We start from the raw sequence: 21,198 nt of genomic DNA, 5'->3' as shown, positions 1-21,198 counted from the left end.
ATCAGGGGCAGCACTAAAAATGAGAGGATACAAGGAAGCAGCTTTAATCTATACATTCCTAAGTAATACAAGCTCTGAAAACATTAATGGGAAACTGAAAAGCAAGTCTTAATGGGTTGAGTGGAGATTTATCCTGCGGTATGAGAATGAGTGCTGGTGGATGAAGAGAGTGACGAACAGTGCTGGATAGGTACATGCAAGTTGAGGCCAAAACGAGACTACAAGGTGTCTGCTGCGATTTTGTTGCGTAAGTAAAAACCAAGAAGATCCAAAGTGTGCGAGGCGGGTGAAAAACTCAGGGAATATCTCAAAAAGTGAGGTAAATTCGTGAATTCAAAGAGCTGAAGAAATACCCCAGTGCCAAGAAGAACAACAACTGTGTTAGAACTCGGTAACCAAGAATGCTCGGTCGTGAATACGGTAAACATTGAACTAACGTGAAAAAGGACTGAAAGGTACATGAAAGTACCGGGTACTGTGTGAAACACTTACGTGATGCAGAAAAACCGGGTCGGTAAAGGCTGTCGTGCCACGGGGTTGCGGCGTTTCAGAAGTTTGTTAAGTGTTCAACGCGAATTGAATTTAAATGTGTCACGTAATCGCCGTAGCGAATAAGATAGGGCTGGAGCCCGTCAACCAATAGTATGGACTCATGCTAGTGAGAGTAACGTCGATTAGTGTGTAAGTGAAGGAAAAGGATAGGTGCATCATGCAGTATTACGGTCCAATCACGAGGTGAAAGTACAAGCCGGAAGTAATATACGTCTTGCGTATACAATAATAGGAACTGCAAGGAAAACAGACTCGTAGTTCGAAGAACAATACATGGTAGAAAATGTAAATGAGAAGATAAGAATGCCGAACGAGTCAAAACCGGCATGTATGAAGAAGATAACGAGAAAAATATCAATGCGGTGGCAGCAGAGCGTGTCTTGGGTGTATGCAATGACGAAAATCTATCGATGTGATAGTACCCACCAGATGAAATCTCCTATTGCAAATCACTTCGATCTTCTTCAACACAAGATTTGCCAATTGCGCTTCCTCATTCTAGAACAAGTCCCTTTAATCAAAGGGCGCAACAACACGCAATTCTTACTACAACGTGAAGCTTTCTGGATCAACAAATTGGATTCGATATACCCCAAAGGACTCAATGAACGTTACGATCTTGGTTGCTTTTTGTAATACTCTGTGATTCTACTACACTATTGTTGACATGTTTCCTAGTTTTACCTGTTGATATACGAGTATGGGTTCAATTCCCAGAGACCTGGGACCATGTACCTCTATGTACCCTGATGTCACACAACTTTATCCCCCACACACCTAGATACACGACACACTTCATTCACCTTGTTCGTGTCCTGTTGTAGTACACATATTTCCTTTACCCTCAGCACATTCCGTCTACGTCTTTGTGGAGACGTTTTGGTACACTACGACGTCACAATCACATCGATAGATTTTCGTCATTGCATACACCCAAGACACGCTCTGCTGCCACCGCATTGATATTTTTCTCGTTATCTTTTTAGTCACTTCATACATGCCGGTTTTGACTCGTGAACATTCGGCATTCTTATCTTAGCATTTACATTTTCTACCATGTATTGTTCTTCGAACTACGAGTCTGTTTTCCTTGCAGTTCCTATTATTGTATACGCAAGACGTACATTACTTCCGGCTTGTACTTTCACCTCGTGATTGGACCGTAATACTGCATGATGCACCTATCCTTTTCCTTCACTTACACACTAATCGACGTTACTCTCACTAGCATGAGTCCATACCATTGGTTGACAGGCTCCAGCCCTATCCTATTCGCTACGGCGATTACGTGACACATTTAAATTCAATTCGCGTTGAACACTTAACACACTTCTGAAACGCCGCAACCCCGTGGCACGCCAGCCTTTACCGACCCGGTTTTTCTGCATCACGTAAGTGTTTCACACAGTACCCGGTACTTTCATGTACCTTTCAGTCCTTTTTCACGTTAGTTCAATGTTTACCGTATTCACGACCGAGCATTCTTGGTTACCGAGTTCTAACACAGTTGTTGTTCTTCTTGGCACTGGGGTATTTCTTCAGCTCTTTGAATTCACGAATTTACCTCACTTTTTGAGATATTCCCTGAGTTTTTCACCCGCCTCGCACACTTTGGATGCTCTTGGTTTTTACTTACGCAACAAAATCGCAGCAGACACCTTGTAGTCTCGTTTTGGCCTCAACTTGCATGTACCTATCCTGCACTGTTCGTCACTCTCTTCATCCACCAGCACTCATTCTCATACCGCATGATAAATCTCCACTCAACCCATTAAGACTTGCTTTTCAGTTTCCCATTAATGTTTTCAGAGCTTGCATTACTTAGGAATGTATAGATTAAAGCTGCTTCCTTGTATCCTCTCATTTTTAGTGCTGCCCCTGATGAAGGGCCACATTGGCCCGAAATGCATTGGGCTACATCGAGTTATGAATTGAAATATACTCGTCTGTGATGTTGGAATATTTTTGAAGAAACGCCTTCCTAAAGAATTTACTGGAATTATTTACATGAATAAACTTACAATCACCATCGCATGATTGATTTCTCCACCGGAGTGCAATTCGAGTGACACGCTCTTGGTCAGAACGTGCTTTCGCCAGATTCAATCCCTACTCAGGGGGATCTACTCGGCTGCACCCATATATTGCTCAAACTGAATTACTTTTTTGATTCACTAAAAACGAGTGCGCTTCCTCTATTCTTCATGGAACCTGGAGGTGCAATACAAGCCTTTTAAATTTGACAGTATTGGAAGATAAAAGTGAGTGACCGGTCGGTGACTAATATATGTGACAATACATTGTTTTATATGACGCAGGTTTAGTTCAGAATGTTAGCAATGTAGAGGGACTCATAGGTATTGTATAACATAGGTATTTTATCAAAAATAATTTTTTTACAGGAATATCTTTTTATATTAAAAAGAGATAGTTGTATGAAAAGTGTCCAGAAGGTAGAAATGTTGATGCATTGTACATATTGTTTTGTGCAGTGGGTGTAAGTATTTGTGTAAATTGTGGGCTACAGGAGTGAAGGGAAGTGGCATTCATTAGTAGTGGTTACTGCTAATTCTTGGTCTTGGTGAGGACACAGCCGGCTTATTTGTGAAAAGAAGGCGGCCACGTTGGCTGGGCTGCTGATGCAGAGCACAGATATTGTGGAGGGATCAGACTGTGGTGTAGTGGGATGGGTAGGGTGTAGCGCCTGGAAATATGGTGAGTAGTTGCAGGTGGTGAAGAGTACAGGTGGTGGTGTAGATTGTGTAGGATGTCTGGTGATGGTGCATGCCATTTGACAGAGTGTGGGTATTCGTACTGTAGTAAAGGGTAGGATGTAGATAATCAATTAGGGTGTAGAAGATGGTGAAGGAAACTGAAGGTAGTGTAGGAGATATGTAGTGGAAAGTGTAGGTCGCGGTGTAGTCTGGGGTCTAGATATGTGAAGGGGAGTAAGTTCCATGTGCATGTTCTAGGGATCCTATGAATCTCTACTACCTAGTCTGTGAACTGTGGGTGACACAATTGGTCTAGGGGAAGGCGAGAAATCAGCATGCACTTGGGTGGAGGTAAGTGTGTAGATATTATTGAAGTACATATTTGGGTCCATGTCTGCAAGTTGAGAAGGGTGTAAATTGCACTGTGGCGTGAAGCAATTGATGTAGAGTGCAGACTCTGACACTGGTTTTAGGACTCTGCCAGTAAAGGAGAGGAGAAAACAAATTCACAGTAGAAAATGCAGTAGGCTGCAGTGGTGCCTGGTCTTGGTTTAGGGGACTCAAATGACCTTCTGTTTAAAACAACAGGTGTTAGGCAGTAAGAAGTGTTGCTGCTGCCACAAGGGACATAACCATGGGTCCCATGCGTGTGGGTGGTAGCATAGGGAGGATAAGGTGAATGTGGTAATGTGTGTAGGTGGTTGTCAGGTTGTGTGTAAAGGGTTGATGTAAGGAGAATAGTGTTAAATCGTATTACTTTTGCTATACTTGGTGTAGGTAGTAGTATAAAGTATAAAGTGGGTGTGTAAGTTTTAGAAAGCAAAGGGTTTAAGTGATGCAAGTGTACAATTGTGAGGTTGGTTGTAGTTGAAATGTAAAGGATGTGGTGTTCTACAGTGTAGCAACACTGAAGTCTCCCCTGTGACAGTCTACACACTGCTGTCTTTAGTGGATTTGACCCAAGGTGTACTGAATAGCTTACTGAGCCTCTTTCATTATAAATGATACGTTTTATTCAGGTAATTACCTTGTAACTATTGCATGCGCACCACTGAGGTGATGCACAAGACTTGGAAATACTGCTACAGGAATGGAGCCAGTTGATGCAGTGTGAATATCTGAGTCTTGTTTATGCATCTGTTGTCCACAGCCCTGTCCAGCTTTACTGACCTTCAAAAATATGTGATATTTTAATACCATGGAACAAAAGAATTAGTAAAAGAACTAGCCAACCCCTCCGCCCTACTGTCTGAACAATTCTGCTAGATTTGCACCTGCTGCTACGGGGTAGTTGGCAGGACAGAATATAAAGTCTACGACAATGTGCTGAAATAGAGCTAAAACTGTGGAAAAATACAGGTCAAGTAGTTGTGGGTTTTACATTAAGAAGGGCATTAGGAAGAAAAGATGAGCATGGTGGCTATTAAATTTGTGAGATTACAAAATTTGCTTTATAGAAAAATCTAAAAACATTAGCATCTTGTATGTCAAGTTGACTGACCGCCATTTAGAAGGCAGACGGTGACTACTGTTTGCTCGCATTTTAAATTGAGTGAAAGTGAGAAACAAGCATCTAGCAGTCCGAGGCTGTGGGTGTCTGCCCACCTTGAGTGTGTTTAGAGTGACAGATGCGAAAATTTGGAATGACAAATTGGAAAATATGAATAACGTGGATTTTTTATTTGTACCACGGGGTTCTGAGTGACTTTGCTTCTGCTGTCCATTGAATGTTACTCAGGACTCTAAAGTGAAAAACATATCTTTATTAAGTTACTCTTGTATAATGTTATGTTACGAATGGCCACTCGCTATGGTCGGATTGGCAAAGTGGGCAATTGGGCATGGGCCAACGCCTGAGTGACAGCCGAGTGCTGTCTTTTTTTAGGGCCTCTGCCAACTTCCCACAGTGCCCTACTGTCACATCCCCCTCCCAGCCCCACCGCCATGTCTACTTGCTCAGGCCATTTTCATATGGGGCCAGACGGACCAGGGAGGCTAGAGGCGCATTTAAGTTTAGAGGAGGGGGGGGGGGGATCAAAGAGGTATACCCAAGCACACGTAAAGTATCAGTTAGCATAAATGCAAGATTATTTACGACATGAAACAAAATGAGTTAGACTTTTGCTTCTTTCTTTGTGGTTTCTTTCTTTAATATTCCTCTTTTGACAGTAGTTCATCAAGCCAACACGTGTTTCGTCGCCTCCGTAAAATAGTACATGCGACTGAATACTGTTCTCAATAGCGGTATAAAGTGTGACGATAATTCCAGGTCACACGATCCTGTGACTCAAGGAGGTGCCCTGTTAAGGATTTTGGCCCGTTGTTCAATTAAACTTCGGAATCAAAGTTTAATCAGTTATAATCTTCTTCTTAATTCGTTGTAGTTCTTAACCGGGGAGTCTGTGTATCGCTACCTCCTCGCGCCGGACACCATATACGGGGGGGGGATGCTTGAGCTTGCAGCGTCATCGTTTGCCAGTATTGAGGGTTTGGCACCTTCACCTTGGCCCTGTGGGGCCGCCTTCCCCCATTTAAGCAGTGTACTTTCTCTACCCTTCCTCCACCAGTTGCTACATTGAGGCCATGGTGAGGGGGGAGGGAGGAGTGTGAAAATGCTAAGAGGCCAGTTGATGATGGGGCCTTTGCACCATTTCTCTTTGCTCTCCTTCCTCCCCACTCCACCATTTAGCCGGTCCAGAAGCTGCGTCCTTGACCTGATCCCAACCCCACCGGGGTTTCACGTTCAGTCCATGGTGAGTGGGGGAAGGGGGTTGTGTACAGAGGTGTCGTTGAGAGGCCTGGGGTTGCTTTGCTCCTGCTGGATCATTATCACGTTGTCCCCATGGGGCCAGCCTGCCCAAAATTAAAGCAATGTTATCATGTGACCATTTCTCCGCAAGGCCTTTGCACTAAGGTCATAGTTGGAGGGGGTGCAGAATGGTGGAGAGGCCCCGCTGGAAGGTCAGGTGTTGCCGCCATTTTCACATCGGACTGGCCAGCCTAAATTGTAATATTTAATTTACTAGCACATGCCTAGTTTTTCAGAGTGACATGCCCTTGCTTGAGAGATTCGTGTTCTTTCTAGTCACAGTGTTGACATCATAAACTAGAACATGTGGTTAGTGTGTCTACTGCAAAAACAAATATAGCTTGCAGATCACAGATATATTTTATGTAGATAGCTCTGTGAGTAACTTCTTTTGTCATGGACGTCAGTCCTTTGATAACTTGCAGTGCATAAATTATAATCAGGACCATTGGAATTATGTGTCAGGAAAGGACCAAATTATGCGGCAAGAAAATGCAAATTATGGTGCATAACGAGGTTGTTACAGCATTGTTTCAGTTTTTTCTAAATTTTTTAACATTGGAAACCTGTCTGGGCAAGCGTTTAATCTTATTAGTATCAGTTTAACAATAAAATACAACAATAGAACAACTGAGAGATGAGCAGTCAGCCTTTGTGAAGCCTACCAATGTGCAGGAACACGTCTTGCCACGCTTTTAGTAACTTTTGACCCAATAGAGTTAGGAACAACTTTTGGGGGTAAAATGTGCAGATTATGGAGTGAATGATGGATTAAATGGCAAACGAGGAAAATGCAGCAGCCACCGAATCGCATAAATCTAGTGACTCTAGATAATTCATACAATCCTTCCAATGCAGCACAGTGCGCTATCGAACCAGCATCAAGAAGTTGCATGCAAAGTACAAAGCATGGATTTAGAAAAGTATTGTTTAAAAAAAAAAGGGTTCTTTGGGAAGCAAAAGTTGGCTGTGTTTCTCCAGGCCAAGTACTCTTAACATATGGTGGCAACCAATATAGAAGACATTTGACTTTTACACCTTGTTACTCTCATTGTTTTATGTAATTTCCAATATATTGATTTACACAGTTGAATGATTCATTCTCTGTGTACAAGATATGAGTGTGATGTATACCTCTCTGACTCTTTACACTGGGACCAATAGCTCTACAAAAGAAATTTAAATAAAAAAAAAAGTATATATGCATGTCGCTTGCATACAGGAGTTGAACAAAGTCAATAACCGGTTTCCGAATTATAGTTTCTCTTAAGCATTTGTGAAGTGATAACACACTGCACACCTTTAGATCCCTCCATTGCACTGGCATCTAGGTATCAGCCTCCAGAGAGCTCCCAGCCATGATGAGATATCAATATAAGAAGAGGTGATGGCTCTTTAAGTGAGGCATTTCTGATGGGCCATGCTGGACATCAAAATAAGAAACCTCCCTCACCCACTGCAGATTGCTCCTCCGAACTGAAAGCAGACAACCTGCGAGCACTGCTGAATGCAGTCCAGCATTTGCAAATTTTAATCCACGATCCAGCTGGATTCCCTTCTTTTCCTGCACTGTACCAAACTCAGTGGTACTCATTTTATCAACCTCAGTACTATGAAAGGCTGAGTGTAATGGTCAGAGATTAAAGCGGTGACCATGAGGTCGAACACAGATCCTTGCAGTGGATGCATTAGCCCACTACATCACCAGACCATGCTACTCATCATGAGACTCTCCCTATCCTTCTATGATATTATTAGAGGAAAAACATCTCTGAACATTAAAATGTGGTTGGTAGCCGACACAGGTCAAACCAAGAAAGAGCAGAAGCCTGTCTGCATCCACTGCCTGTCACCTGGAGATGGACATACCTCGCCCACCCATTGCCTCAATGACCTGTTGATGGCTGAAATCCACACCTGCCTCCTACCCATTACCTTGACACCTCACCTACGGGCTGCTTTTGACACACTGCCAGCTCCTAATTTCTTGCTGAGATGACAGCTCCCAAAGCATTGCCTCCTTGGAACCCCTACATAGCACAACCTGCCATGCCCAGCACCGGAGTTGCCATCTTCACCTGCTAAGCAGGACTGGAAACAGGGAAGAAAGCTATCAACTTTTTCTCAAATATGGCCAATGCTGAATGGCCATGTACTGTCTGCCAGTTGCACTTGTCTCTAAAGCAACCAGGCCAGCTTCTTCTGTTGCTTTTCCTGTACGGTGACATAACAATTTACACTCGCAAGGCCCCCCCACCCTTTCTGCTCTTGAAGACTAGAAAAAAGGGAAGGCTGTTTGAAAGAGTTTGGAAGTTATAGATTTTAATGGCTGATTTTTAAACTCTTACAAACACAGAGAATGTATTTTTTGAGAGAACTTCAGATAATCTCTCCTACTTCCAATTTTATATCTCCTTTGCCTCCGAGCGCCTATGCCAGCCATTAAGACAGATTTACTGACACTGGCTACAGCGAAGGTAGGCATATTTTTTTTTATTGTATCAATAGTAGCTAATAGATTGTAATTCATTGCAGGTATTGTAAAAATAAAAACGGGGGCAGAAACAAAGGCGAGTCACCAGTGTAAATTAAAGATTTGATTTATGTGATAATCAGGGTCGTGGGCACAGTTAACTGGGAGAGGAAATGCCCACAACCTTGCACTAGGAGTTGACACACAGTATGTTTTCAGTTTTTACAACTATAGTGTTTCCAGTCTTCACCAATGCTACTCACCCTTCAAGATTTAAAATGCTTAGTGTACCACACAATTCTCACAAAATTAGCACACTGATACTGACCAAGAAATGTTTTGTGAAAGATTGCACTCCGTGAATGCGGGCCACTTTTTTTGTGTTGCCTGGGACAATTTTTGGTCCCAATGTGACTGTGCCACTCGCAGTGACTTTACCTGGCAACATGAGCAGTGCAGGGTTAAAGAAGTCCTGAGGAAGCATGCACAGCATGGCCTCGTCTCCCTCAGCCACAACACATCCGGTGTCGTGCAACCCACCCCAGCTATCTTAAAGACATACATCCCCTCCACCATTCAATTGTTGTTTTTTTTTTTAAACTGATGTCCAACCAACCTCTGATTAGCTTCCTCTCCCATGCACAGATAACAAAACAATAACTGGTGTCCTTCTGACCATCCTTCACTGCCCTGGACATTTACTGCCCGTCTTCCAACCAAATAAAAAACAATCAAATACTTGATGTACTGCTGACTCCCTCAAGAACCCAATCAGCACTTCCTTTGGTGACATCACAGTTGTACAAACAACTTTTTTTTGTATGATTGCGTCTTAGCGATGAATAACGGGATCCCGAATCCTGCATTCGCACCAATAGCTCTCAAAGAGCGCCATGTCCAGTACACAGAATTCTAAATGGGTAACAGGGAATTACTGGGATGTTTATCAAAGGGGTGACTCAGAGGAATATCAAATAATCAACTAGGGGTATGCTCCAGTTGATAATGTCACTCAGAAACCTGAGTAAAATGGGAGCCACAAATAACATTACAAGTTCAAGATGAAAACAAAGAAAACAAAGAAGAAATAGCTAGCCTCCTGCCGCCCTCTGCACCAAACTCTGTCTCTTCCTTACCTCTCCCCACTGGAGGCTGTGTGTCCCGCTCCCCACTGGAGCATAGAGCCAGCGCTGCTCAGGTGTGCTCTTTGAGGGCCTCGCCAGAGCAGCCTGAAATTCCTTTAAGACATAGCAACAGTGGGAAAACCCTAAGCATCCTACTGTTACGACGACATAACAGTAAATACCCAGATTGATAATTTGGTATTCACTCCAGTGATGCTCAGTAAGAGACCTGTATTCTGCTACCACAGGGTGGCAATCCGTAAATCCTGACCCGTCACTAAACTAAGTTCGGGTCCAGCACTGTTTTATGTACAGTGATTGGTACAAAGCTTATGAGTGATAACCTGGGCTGACGGTTTTATCTCTTGTGCTGTCAATTTGTACAGCTACTGTGCTTGTAGTCATAACTGACAACATAGAGAAACAAAAAAAAAAATGTATTAAATGTGTGTATTTGTCCATACTTACTGCTTACTTTTTAGATGAGCGGAAAAATAAAAATAAAAAAGATAAGAGCAAGCATTCATTATTAATTTGTAGCGGAGTCTGGTTGCTGGGACCCTTTAGAAAGACAACTAAGCTTTAATCACCTTTCCTAAACAGAGATGGATGTGGGAGGCAGATTGGATATCTACAAGAAGAGTTAAACCAGGCAATAGCCATGGTATGTTTTTCAGGGAAGCAAAGTGTGGCATAATGTGCTGGCACAGGTTTGCCAGTAAAGTTCCTGCATATTAGGCAAGCCAAGGCACTCCCAGGGCTGCTGAAAGGCAAAATATTTATGTCCACACCTTTTTAGGTCTCGCTTTATAATACAGACCTAATGCGATCAAAAGCAAAAGATCTCCAAGAAGCACTACCGAGAGAGGCGCGCTGGCTCTGCCCACATGTTCATCAAACCACCCATCCTCCTCTCCCCGGCCCCCAAACAGGCTTGACAGGGCAGATGCGGTGTGCTTTCTCTGAAAAACAGTGCTTATATTGCACAGGTTATGCTCCACACAGTAGGCCGGAGACAGGTATGGTAATAAGCCACCGATCAAAGATGGAGGCCTGACTGGTTCACTGGGAAAAGTGGTGTCCGATGTCTTAGTTATGATCTTATTTTTTTTTTTTTAACAGCATACATTAACCGGTTCGGTGCCATGGATGTAACGGTTACAACCATGGCTGCAGCGCTGCTGTGTCATGGACATAACCGTTACATCCTCAGCACACTATCGTACAATCCTCTGCTGTTTTTTTTCTCCTCAGGAGGTGGGGAAGAGCTTTCCCAACCTCCGGAGGTATTTTTCCCCCTATGTAATCACAATTATGTGCATGGCACGCTGACATTACCTCGTTTCAGAGCTTCGGTGCTCGTGGAGCTATCGCAGCCTCACGAGCACCGAATCACACAGGAGAGTTATCGTTGGAAAGGGGAGAATCTACCTAGTAGATCCCTGCAAGCCCCCGAGCAGGGATCTGTCCACTAGACACCAGGGAGGGGGGAGCAGCCCCTTGGTCAAAGGCCTTTACTCCCCCTATAATAATGTGGGCATAGTGATTTTTTTTTTAATGCTAAGGGGTGGGGGCTGCCCTAAATAGACACTATATTTAACCCCCCTCCCACAAATTAGCAAGTCTTTCTGCTCCCCCCCCCGGAGTGCAGATGGGGTTACTACCCCCCTATCTGCCTCCCAGGGGGGAGAAAGCCCTCTAGGCACCAGGGATGGTTGTTTCTTTGTTTATAAATGAGGGGTGGGGGATGCCCACAATGGGCATTCCAATGCCCCCACCCCAAGCCAAAAATGACACGTTCTGCCCCCTCGGGGCAGAAAGCATACTAGACCCCAGGGATTTTTTTAAACTGAGGGGTGGGGGCTGCCCTAAATAGGCATTATAATGGACCCACCCCTCAAACATTGGCAGTCTTTCTGCCCCCTGGGGTGCAGATGGGGCCAATAGCCCCCAATCAGCCCCACCAGGGGGCCAGAAAGCCCACTATCCACAAGGGATGATTTTTTCATAAGAGGGGTGGGGGACTGCCTACAATGGGCATGCCATTGTCCCCCCCCCCCCAAAACAAAAAGTACAGTATTCCTGCCCCCTCGGGAGGCAGGTGGGGGTTGTCACCCCCGATCTGCCCCCTGGGGCGGCAGAAAGCCCACTAGACACCAGGGATTGTTTTTGTGAAAACTTCGGGGTGGGGGCTGCCTTAAATGTGCATTATATTGCCCCCACCCCTCCCACAATTTGGCTCAGTCTTTCTGCATCCTATCTGCCCCCGGGGGCAGCAGAAAGCACACTAAGCATTAGGGATAAGTTTATTGGTATGTCAGGGAGCGGTCCCTTAGGCAAGGGTTGCTCCCTATTTTATGTGAACACATTTTGGCTGCTTATTGCCCCCTTGGAGCAGATCAGCGATATTTTTAGGTACACCTGCTCCCAAGCAGGGCAGAAAACCACTAGACACTAGCAAACGTTTGTGTGTGTGTAAGAACTGGAGTTTAGCTGACGATCTGTGTTTACTGGTGTTTGGCTGGCTGGATGTGTGTGAATCTGAATTTTGCTGGCGGTGTGTGTGGACCAGTGCTTGGCTGGCAGTATGCATGGACCAGCGCTTGGCTAGCGCTCTGCGTGGATGGATCATGTCTGGCGGTGTGCGTAGACTGTCGCATGGCTGGCGATGTACTTGGATGGTCCTTGGCTGGTGGTATGCATGGATGGCGCTTGGCTGGCAGTGTGGCTTGCGTGGATCTTCCAGTGTTTTATTACCTGGAATCCACTGCAAACCTCAAATTTAGCTAACAATTCACACTTACCTTACATTTTGATGCGGAAACTTTGTCAGATCTCTGCACCGGCACAGATTTTCCACCACCAAGCGTTTCCCTCGGTCTCTTGAAAAAGATTTACCTCACTTGGGCGGGTTTCTAAAGCAGAGAACCTAAAAACTTATAAAAATGAAAAACTGAGGGGGGAACCATACGTTTTTGGGCTGACACTGCTTTGGGCACCAACACGAGGGAGGAACCATTTTTATCGAGAAACTGGGGAGGGGGGGGGGGAACGCTGGGTGGGGGGAAATTTGTGCCAGCAGTGTTTTCACAACCGTCTCACTCAGAAAAGTAAGGAAAACGTGTTTTTTTAAGCTAAATGAGGTTTGCAGAAGATTCTTAAGGCAAAGGCAGACTTTTTCAGAACCCAGCTGAACAAAGCAATCAACCGTCCAAAAAACTCTTTGAAATCGTCAAACAACAAGCATGCAACACAACTAACTCTAGGGAACAAAATGACCTGGCTACACCCACCGGTGATGTGCTTGCCAATTTCTTCCATGAAAAGACTAAGGCCTTCGAGCTCGACATCCATTCCAAGAAGGCTCTCCCACAATTTATGGCCCAAGATACTAATTGTGGCGCACGACTCAAGAGTCCACTTTAATATGCCAGGGGAAGTAAAAAAAAAAAGTATTGCCTCATGGCACACCTTCTCGCCAATCTTGCAACAAATAATCAATAACACTCTAGCAATCAACCCCTCCAATCACTTCTCTGACCCCCTGACTCCTGCCCTATTCAAAATGTTAAAAACAACTATCCTAACACTATGGGTTGAAATTGTAAACGGCTCTCTGAGACAAGACGCCATTCTGGACTGTCTTAAAATAGGGCAGGTCACACCTATACTAAAGAAAGCTTACACCACCCCATCTGATCTCAACAATTATCGAACTATAACCAACATCCCCACTTTGGCAAAACTGCTGGAGAAATTTGTACAAACTCAATTATGCAACCATATTCAGAATTACAACCTCTTAGTCACCAATCTAGCTTCCGTCAAGGTCACAGCACTGAATCTGCACTCACTCACATTATGGACGACATACTAAAAATGCTTGACCGCAACGAGTCCTGCCTAGTGATAATTCTTGACTTATCCTCCGCCTTCGATACGGTCAAGCATGACAACCTTTTGTCCCTATTGGAACGAAGGATGGACCTCGCGGGCACAGTGTTGCAATGGTTCTCCTCCTTCCTAAGTAACAGAACACAAAGAATCAAGATGAAGAACTCACTCTCGCAACCCTCTGTGGTCACCCTGGGTGTCCCTCAGAGATCAGCCTTAGCACCCATTCTTTTCAACCTACTAATGGAACCTTTGGCGAACGCACTGAAATCAGCGAACATTCTATATCACCTGTATGTGGACGACACCCAACTGTATTTGAAAATGTCCACTCCAGAAGACTTCATTTCCCTCAATGCTATTCCACTGAACACGCAAAGTTGGCTCACTAACAACCACCTCATGCTGAATACCAAAAAAACTGAATTCATTCTCATCTCTCCACCGAATCACACAACTAAGATAGACCTATGGTTAAAACACCTAACCTCCTTTGACTGTGCTCCCCTCATCATTGACTCAGCAAAATCCCTAGGAATCACCATAGACAAACACCTAAATATGCAGTCGCACATCTCTAATGACACCAAGGGAGCTAATCACAAGTTGAATATACTAAGGAAACTGAAACCCTTCCTCCCTCAGGCCGACCTAAAAAAGGCAGTGCAGGCCCTAGTGCTACCAAGACTAGATTATGGAAGCACCACTCTGCGGTCTCCCCAAATACAAGCTGGCTCCGCTGAGGGCATCACTTAATGCGGCGGCTAGACTGGTATCAGGAATTAAAAGAAATAGCCACATCTCTCCGACCCTGAAAGCCCTGAACTGGCTTCCTTACGAGGCAAGAATACACCTAAAGGTAGCCCGCATGACCCATAAAGCACAACTTAACAATACACCCAGTTACTTAGCTCTAAAGCAAGAAAGGTTGGGAGGTTGCAGACAACTTCGTAGTGCGAGTACTTTACTTCTGAAACCACAATCTTTCCATAAGAAGAGAACTGGTTGCAGAGCTTTCTCAGGGATTGAACCAAAGATGTGGAACTCCTTACCTCCTGCGGTGCATGGAATATCTTCCTTTACCGCATTAAAAAAAGAAGTAAAAATACTACTAATGAACAAATTCACTTCCTAAGCCTGAACTCTAGGCTGACACCGAGTCACCTATACGAGCCACATATCATTGCCTACCTCCGGTGGAATGAATGAGACTATTATATGTATGATTATTACCACAGCCACTTAATGCTCAATAACTGTATTTAGTGTAAAGCTTAGTTGGCCTCGGATCTACTAAATTATCCAAATACTTCTTACCCATGGTGAATCGAAGGAGTATATTATATGTATGTTTATTAGCACCACCAGCTAATGTTCAATAACTATATATTGTGCAATGTCCTACTGATTCCGGGTCACCTGTTTGTTATATCTCTTTTGTATGTAATGACACATTTCAATTGCTTGTATACTACATCACCCTCTTATGTTTTATACTGTAAAGCGCTCTGATACCCTCGTGGGTCACGTTCGCACTATATAAAACTTTATAAATAAATACATTCTGGGTAGAAAAACGTTAGGGGAGCCACGCAAGTCACATCTCCCTGGACTCCCCCCGGGTGTCTAGTTTTCAGACATGTCTGGGTTTGGTAGGTTTCCCTAGATGGCCGCCTAGCCTGGGACCAAAAACGTGGATGACTCCCTAGCAAAACCAGGTTGTTTCGAGATACATAATTTTGATATCTCCATAATAGGTTTTGGGCCATTTCCTGTTGCAGGCACTAGGCTTACCCATACAAGTGAGGTACCATTTTTATCGGCAGACTTGGGGGAATGTTGGGTGGGTGCCAGTTTGTGTCTCACCGCAGATTCCAGAAATTTCTATCACAGAAATGTTAGGATTTTTTTTTTTTTTTTTTTACAAAGTTTGAGGCTTGCAAGGGATTCTGGGTAACAGAACCTGGTGAGAGTCACACAAGTCACCCTATCCTGGATTCCTCTGGGTGTCTAGTTTTAAAAAATGTACAGGGTTGCTAGGTTTTCCTGGGTGCCGTCTGAGCAAGGGCCCAAAATCCACAGCTAGGCACATTGCACAAAAAGGGGCAGTTATCACTGGAAAAATGTGATGTGTCCACCATGCGTTTTGGGCTGTTTCCGGTCGTTGGCACTAAGCCTACCCACACAAGTGAGGTATCATTTTTATCTTGAGACTTGAGGGATTGCTGGGTGGGTAGAAGTTTGTTGCTTCCTGCAGATTCCAGAACTTTCCTTCCCAGAAATGTGAGAAAAAAGTGGTGGGATTTTTTGGGGTACTAAGTGAGGCTTGCAAGGGATTATGGGTAACAGAACCTGGGGAAAGCCACTCAAGCCGAATTCCCCAGGTTGTCTAGTTAAAAAAAAAAGTACAGGTTTGCTAGGTTTTTCCAGGTGCCGGCTGAGCTCGGGCCCAAAATTCAGAGTTAGGCACATTGCGAAAATAGGGTATGTTTTCATTGGAAAAACGTGATGTTTCCACGTTGCGTTTTGGGCAGTTTCCGGTCACAGACACTAGGCGTACCCACAAAGTGAGGTACCATTTTTATTGGGAGACTTAGGGAAACACAGAATAGTAAAAGAAGTGTTATTACTATTTTTCTTTCTATGCATTTCTGCCTTCCAAATGTAAAAAATGTATAAACAAATAAGTCATTTTGAGCAATTCCCTCTAATTCACCTGCTAATATGGGTACCCACAAATTCAGAGATGCACAAATAACCACTGTTTCTAAACTCCAGGTCTTGTTCCAATTTCAGAAATACATAGGGTTCCTTGATACCGATTTTTCACCCTTTATATTTCACCAAATGAATTACTGTATACCCAGTACACAATGAAACAAGCATTTACAATGCAATAGGTCTCACAATTGCGAGATTTTGAGCTACTGGCATTGTAATGGCAACTTCATTTACAATACCAATAGGTCAAACTTTGCCAAAAGCGAGACCTATTGTATTGTAGAGCGCATTGTCCCTGAAGTGGGCGCCGCGCTCACTGGTAAAGTTAAAAAAGATACAAAAAAAGAGATAAAGCGCGGTGTCGTCAGAAGCGGGCGCCACACCTCCAAAATCAAAGTGTCTTCCTCCCTGAAAGAATAATACTGTGGAAATAGTCCAAGGTTCTGAAATGTCATATCCAGCCAGACACATCAGTCTCTGCGTTTGAAGATATCTCTAAGAGCTAAAAGGTCTTTCATTATCTGTCCAGTGCATTTGGCCTTCAAGAATCCTAAACTACAAACATTACACTGTATTTTGGGACCTACATTTTCCATTTTTAGTAAATATTCTGTGCTTGGCTCCCTATTATTCCAGGCCTTTTCTCTGTAAAGCGCTCTGCCACCCTGCGTCTTGGGTCCTGGCGCCGTATATCAAGAACCACATTTAAAAAAGTACCCCAAGATTGAGTGAGTATTCTGTGCTATATGAAGGACTGCAATTAGAGCACATTCACGGAGAGGCATACTCCGCAATCATACATTTCAAATACAGACCAAGACTTTGAGTTAGAGAAAGTCAAAAACACTTCATAAACTTCAGTTACCACTTAACAATTGTGGATGACGCTAAGGATTGTACTCTATCCTTGTCCGACTGGTGCGTGTAGCCGCCGGTTTTAAGGTTCCAACTGCGTTGTGCCAGATCTGAAGCTGATCCCAGCCAGGGCACCGCGTGAACTGAAGAGGGCTTCTATCGTTAGCGAAGGGAGACATTTTGTAGCGCTCACTGCAGTTTCCCAGGTGTGCAGGCACTGCCCCTGTGGTGGCAAATTTGGACACAGGTGGGGTCATTGGATTGAGGTGGACCTAGAACTCGGGTCATCTCCAGTCGCTGCCAGAAGTTAAACCTGGTGCCGCCCCCCTCTATTCCAGGGATGTGGTGACATTGCGCATGCACAATGCACCGTCTGCCATTCCTAGGACCTTGTAGGGCTCTCGGTCACGCTTACCGCCATCCACCCAATTCCCAGATGTCCAGTCGGAGTAACCCACGATGAAATGTTTGGGTGCTGCCTTCTCCCCCATTGAATTCAACGAGCCAAAAGAGTCTGTCTTTGGGGGTCAGAGAAATGTGGATCGGGGCTTCACTCACGCCCATCTCAGGGTGATACGCTAACAGCTGCTGGGAAACAGGAAACGGAAGTACCTTGCCCTCTGAAAACAAGGCATTACCTAAGGGCCACCAGTATTCCCTCCAACTCAGCCTTTCAGCCTCTGGGTGATGATAAAATGAGTAATACGGCAATGCGATTGGATTGTCCTGTCTGAGAGTACTGTAGTTACAAGAACACTTGTTTCTGGGAGCTATTTGTAAGGTTGTTCGACTAGAGGGACTGTTCTGGGGGTACGTCTGCTCCAGCAGCCCAGGCACCTCATTACTTACTGCACCGCTCTACTTCACACCCCCGGAACAGGACACTTCCACTAAATGTCGTCAGTTAAACGTTTTACTCTTTAACAAAGGTAAATAATAGCGCGCTCAGCTCCGGGCTGCACATCTAGGCGCTGAAAGCTCTACAATGCAGCCAGGGCTGGAGCCGCCGCGTCACCTGGAGAAGCTTATTCAGAGGGAACAAGAGACAGTTTTGTGCAAGTATTTTACCCGCTGACAGCATGTCAAGTACTGATGCCCACGAGAGTAAACAGTAACACAAGCCCCAGCAGTGCCTGCGCTGCACAACCGAGGTCTATTCTTGAAACTTGAGATGCGGTGATTGTCGAGGCGGGCGCTCTCCACCATGGTGCCGCCTGCAGCTGAGGTTCGGGACTCCCAGGAGCTGCTACGGAACACAGGGAGTAAAGAAAGTGAAAGCGCGCCATGCGCGCGTTCTGCTCAGACGCGATGTTACAGGAAACGCCCGGGGAACTTTGCTAAATGAAAGCAAAGCAGCGCATGCATATGTCCTGTCCAAGCGCATTTACATGCTGTGTCCAGGCAGGCACGCTGAAGGAACACATGTAGGGAACCAAACATGCTTCCATCCCAATAGAAAGCACAGATTTGGCAGGCGCACCAGTAAGAAGCGTGGGTGAAGCGTCCACCCTCACTTCGCAAGCCAAAGCGACAATAGATCTCGCCATGCGCGATCAGTACATGCGCTGCATCGCTAGGCGAGACCTAAAAACATTGCAAGGTGCAACTCAGTTATTGGCTCTGGGTACCTCGGGTCCTTGATTGAACCTACAAGCATCATATAACCCTGCAACCAGAAGTGTCCCGTAGACGCAACGGTATATAGCATTAAAAAATCTACCATCCTTAGAAGTTACAGATGAAAATATAGGCATAAATGGCTGTTTTTTCAACCAAATTTCAATATTCTTTTATTTCAACTGTTACTTTCCATAGGAAAATCTTAAAGGATCTACACAAATGACCCCTTCCTAAATTCAGAACACGGTCAACTCTTCAGAAATGTATAGCTTTCTGGGATCCATTATCGATTTCACACCCATTTCTACCACTAACTGGAAGGAGGCTGAAAGCAGAAAAAAAAAAATTGGAAAAATAGGCTATGTGCCAGTAAAATGCAAAAATTGTCTAGAAAATTTCAGTTTTCTGACAAATGTTTGCTGGTCCTGAAAGCTGGGAAGATGGCGATTTTAGCACCACAGGCCCTTCGTTGATAACATCTGCAGTGAAGAAACCAGACACTTTCTTCTGCAGCACTTTCGTCCCATTTTCCCCAACAATAACAATTTTAGCTATATTTTGCCTAATTGCTCAGTCCCCTCCAGGTAATCCACTAACCCCTGGTACCTTTAGAGTCCTCAGTGTGTTGGAAGAAAAGGACACAATTTTGGCGTGGATATCTTATGTGGACAAAACTTTATGGGGAGCTAAGCACAAACTACCCCAAATAGTCAAAAAAGGGTGTGGCGTGGTGGTTGGGGCTGGCAGCGAAGAGGTTAAAACCATTAGGCCTTTTTAGGTAGATTTGGGTCGCAGAGCAGCAAGTTCCTTATTTAGAGAAGAGTTGAAGAAAACATTTTGGCCCAGATGCATCAAGCATATTTGCGTTCGCCAATGGGCCAATTCTCAGAATCGGCCTGTTTGCGAACACAAAAAAAGCTTTTCACATATCAAACCTTATTTCGCGTTTCGGTAACCTGTTACTGAATCGCAAAAGGGGTTTGCGATTCGGTATTTGGAAGGAGCGTCTTCAGGGCTTCCCTTCCAAATACAAAATTGTAAATGTACCTAAATGGTGCAAAGAACATTTACCTACTCTTTTTATGCGGGTAACACCCTATGTTACCCCACATGACTCAAACCATAGAGAGCCTTGAATACAGTATAAATAGAAACCACTATTTTTCAGGAGAAAGAGCAAGGTTTTGTCTGAAGCAAGGGGACCTTAAAATAGTGCATGGCGATGCTTTCCTTTAGGTCTTGCCACGTATCTCGGTGCCTCTTGGGGCTGCGATGGCCCGGAAAGGAATGTTTGATGCACACACAGGTTTCAAGAGACTTCACCAGTGAATGAAGTAAGAACTCTATTTAGATTACATTCTTCCAAGGAAAGGCCTCTTTCCTGTGAATGGACTAGACTGCCCAAGAAAGCTCTTTTCTGACCATAGGCGGAAGAGTTGGTGGGATTTGCATTGCTCTGCTTAGAAAGGATGTGGTAAAATATACTGGAAGTGGTTGTCCAAACTGGGTTTAAAACAGTACTTTTGCAGGTGGATTGAACAAAAACTTTCAGAAAACTCTACAATGTTATGTTCAAGCCTGGGTCAAACTTGAGAAGCGGGAATGTCTTTGTGCTAAATCATCACCGAGGACTTGGAATGCAGCGATTTGAATGCACTGAGAGGCTTTGAGGCACACTCATGAAGTTTGGAAAGAGCAGAGTGCTGGTACTTGGGGTATATTGAGGGTAAATAACGGAGCATTGGTATTGCAGCTTCTGTGGGTTTGGTCTGGAAACAACTGTACATGCGCAGTTGTCATCCCCGTGACGTCTGTATCTAAGGGACTCATTACCCACAACTTGTGTTAGCTGTTTTTCATGAGGCCAACAAAACTATGCACTGGCTTTTGAATTTTGTGGATATAAAATTATTCCCTTTGCTGAATAAAGGTTTCAGAAATCTCAAAAATAATCATAGACTGGGCTAGATAGTTTAAAGTACTGGAGTATATTCTTGAGGGTTTATCTTTGTGTGCTTTTTTGTCAAGTCAGTGTAATGCACTGTCTTATGTGCTGTATGTTTTATTTGTAAGTAACATCTAAGTATAATAAAATAAACACTGGCAATGCCAATAAGCCTGTTTTTCATGTATTGCTTACTGAAGTCTCACAGGCACTCCCTGCACTCACATAGGCAGAGTGCTTTACCTGGTATTCTGGAATTAGGAACTAGAACCAATAAAGAGGATGTGCTTGCTCTGGTTTGATGGAACATATCACAGCCAAGAATGCATGTGAAGAGGGATGAAGCAACTGCAAGGGCATGTTGGGTCAAAACCAAGAGCCGAGATGCTCAAGACAAGTGACAGCAAGTTGTGCACCTTGTTTTAAAAATAATCAGTTTACCCATTGGTAACTTGTGGAAGAAGCCTAGCTTGGATTTAAAAGAAGCTTTC

General features: G+C 44.3%; 1 long non-coding RNA gene across 1 annotated transcript in view; it reads right to left on the bottom strand.

Moving 5' to 3' along the window:
* LOC146812306 (uncharacterized) overlaps nucleotides 1-21,198 on the bottom strand; it is a 41,739-nt gene that overhangs the window by 8,638 nt on the left and 11,903 nt on the right. The window contains exon 2 of the long non-coding RNA XR_014965900.1: nucleotides 4,294-4,436. This is a non-coding gene — a long non-coding RNA (uncharacterized LOC146812306). The remainder of the gene's footprint in view (nucleotides 1-4,293; nucleotides 4,437-21,198) is intronic.

The sequence above is a fragment of the Triturus cristatus genome, chromosome 7 (genome assembly GCF_964204655.1).
Source record: "Triturus cristatus chromosome 7, aTriCri1.1, whole genome shotgun sequence".
Taxonomy (NCBI): domain Eukaryota; kingdom Metazoa; phylum Chordata; class Amphibia; order Caudata; family Salamandridae; genus Triturus; species Triturus cristatus.
This window is presented reverse-complemented; position numbering and strand designations above follow the sequence as displayed.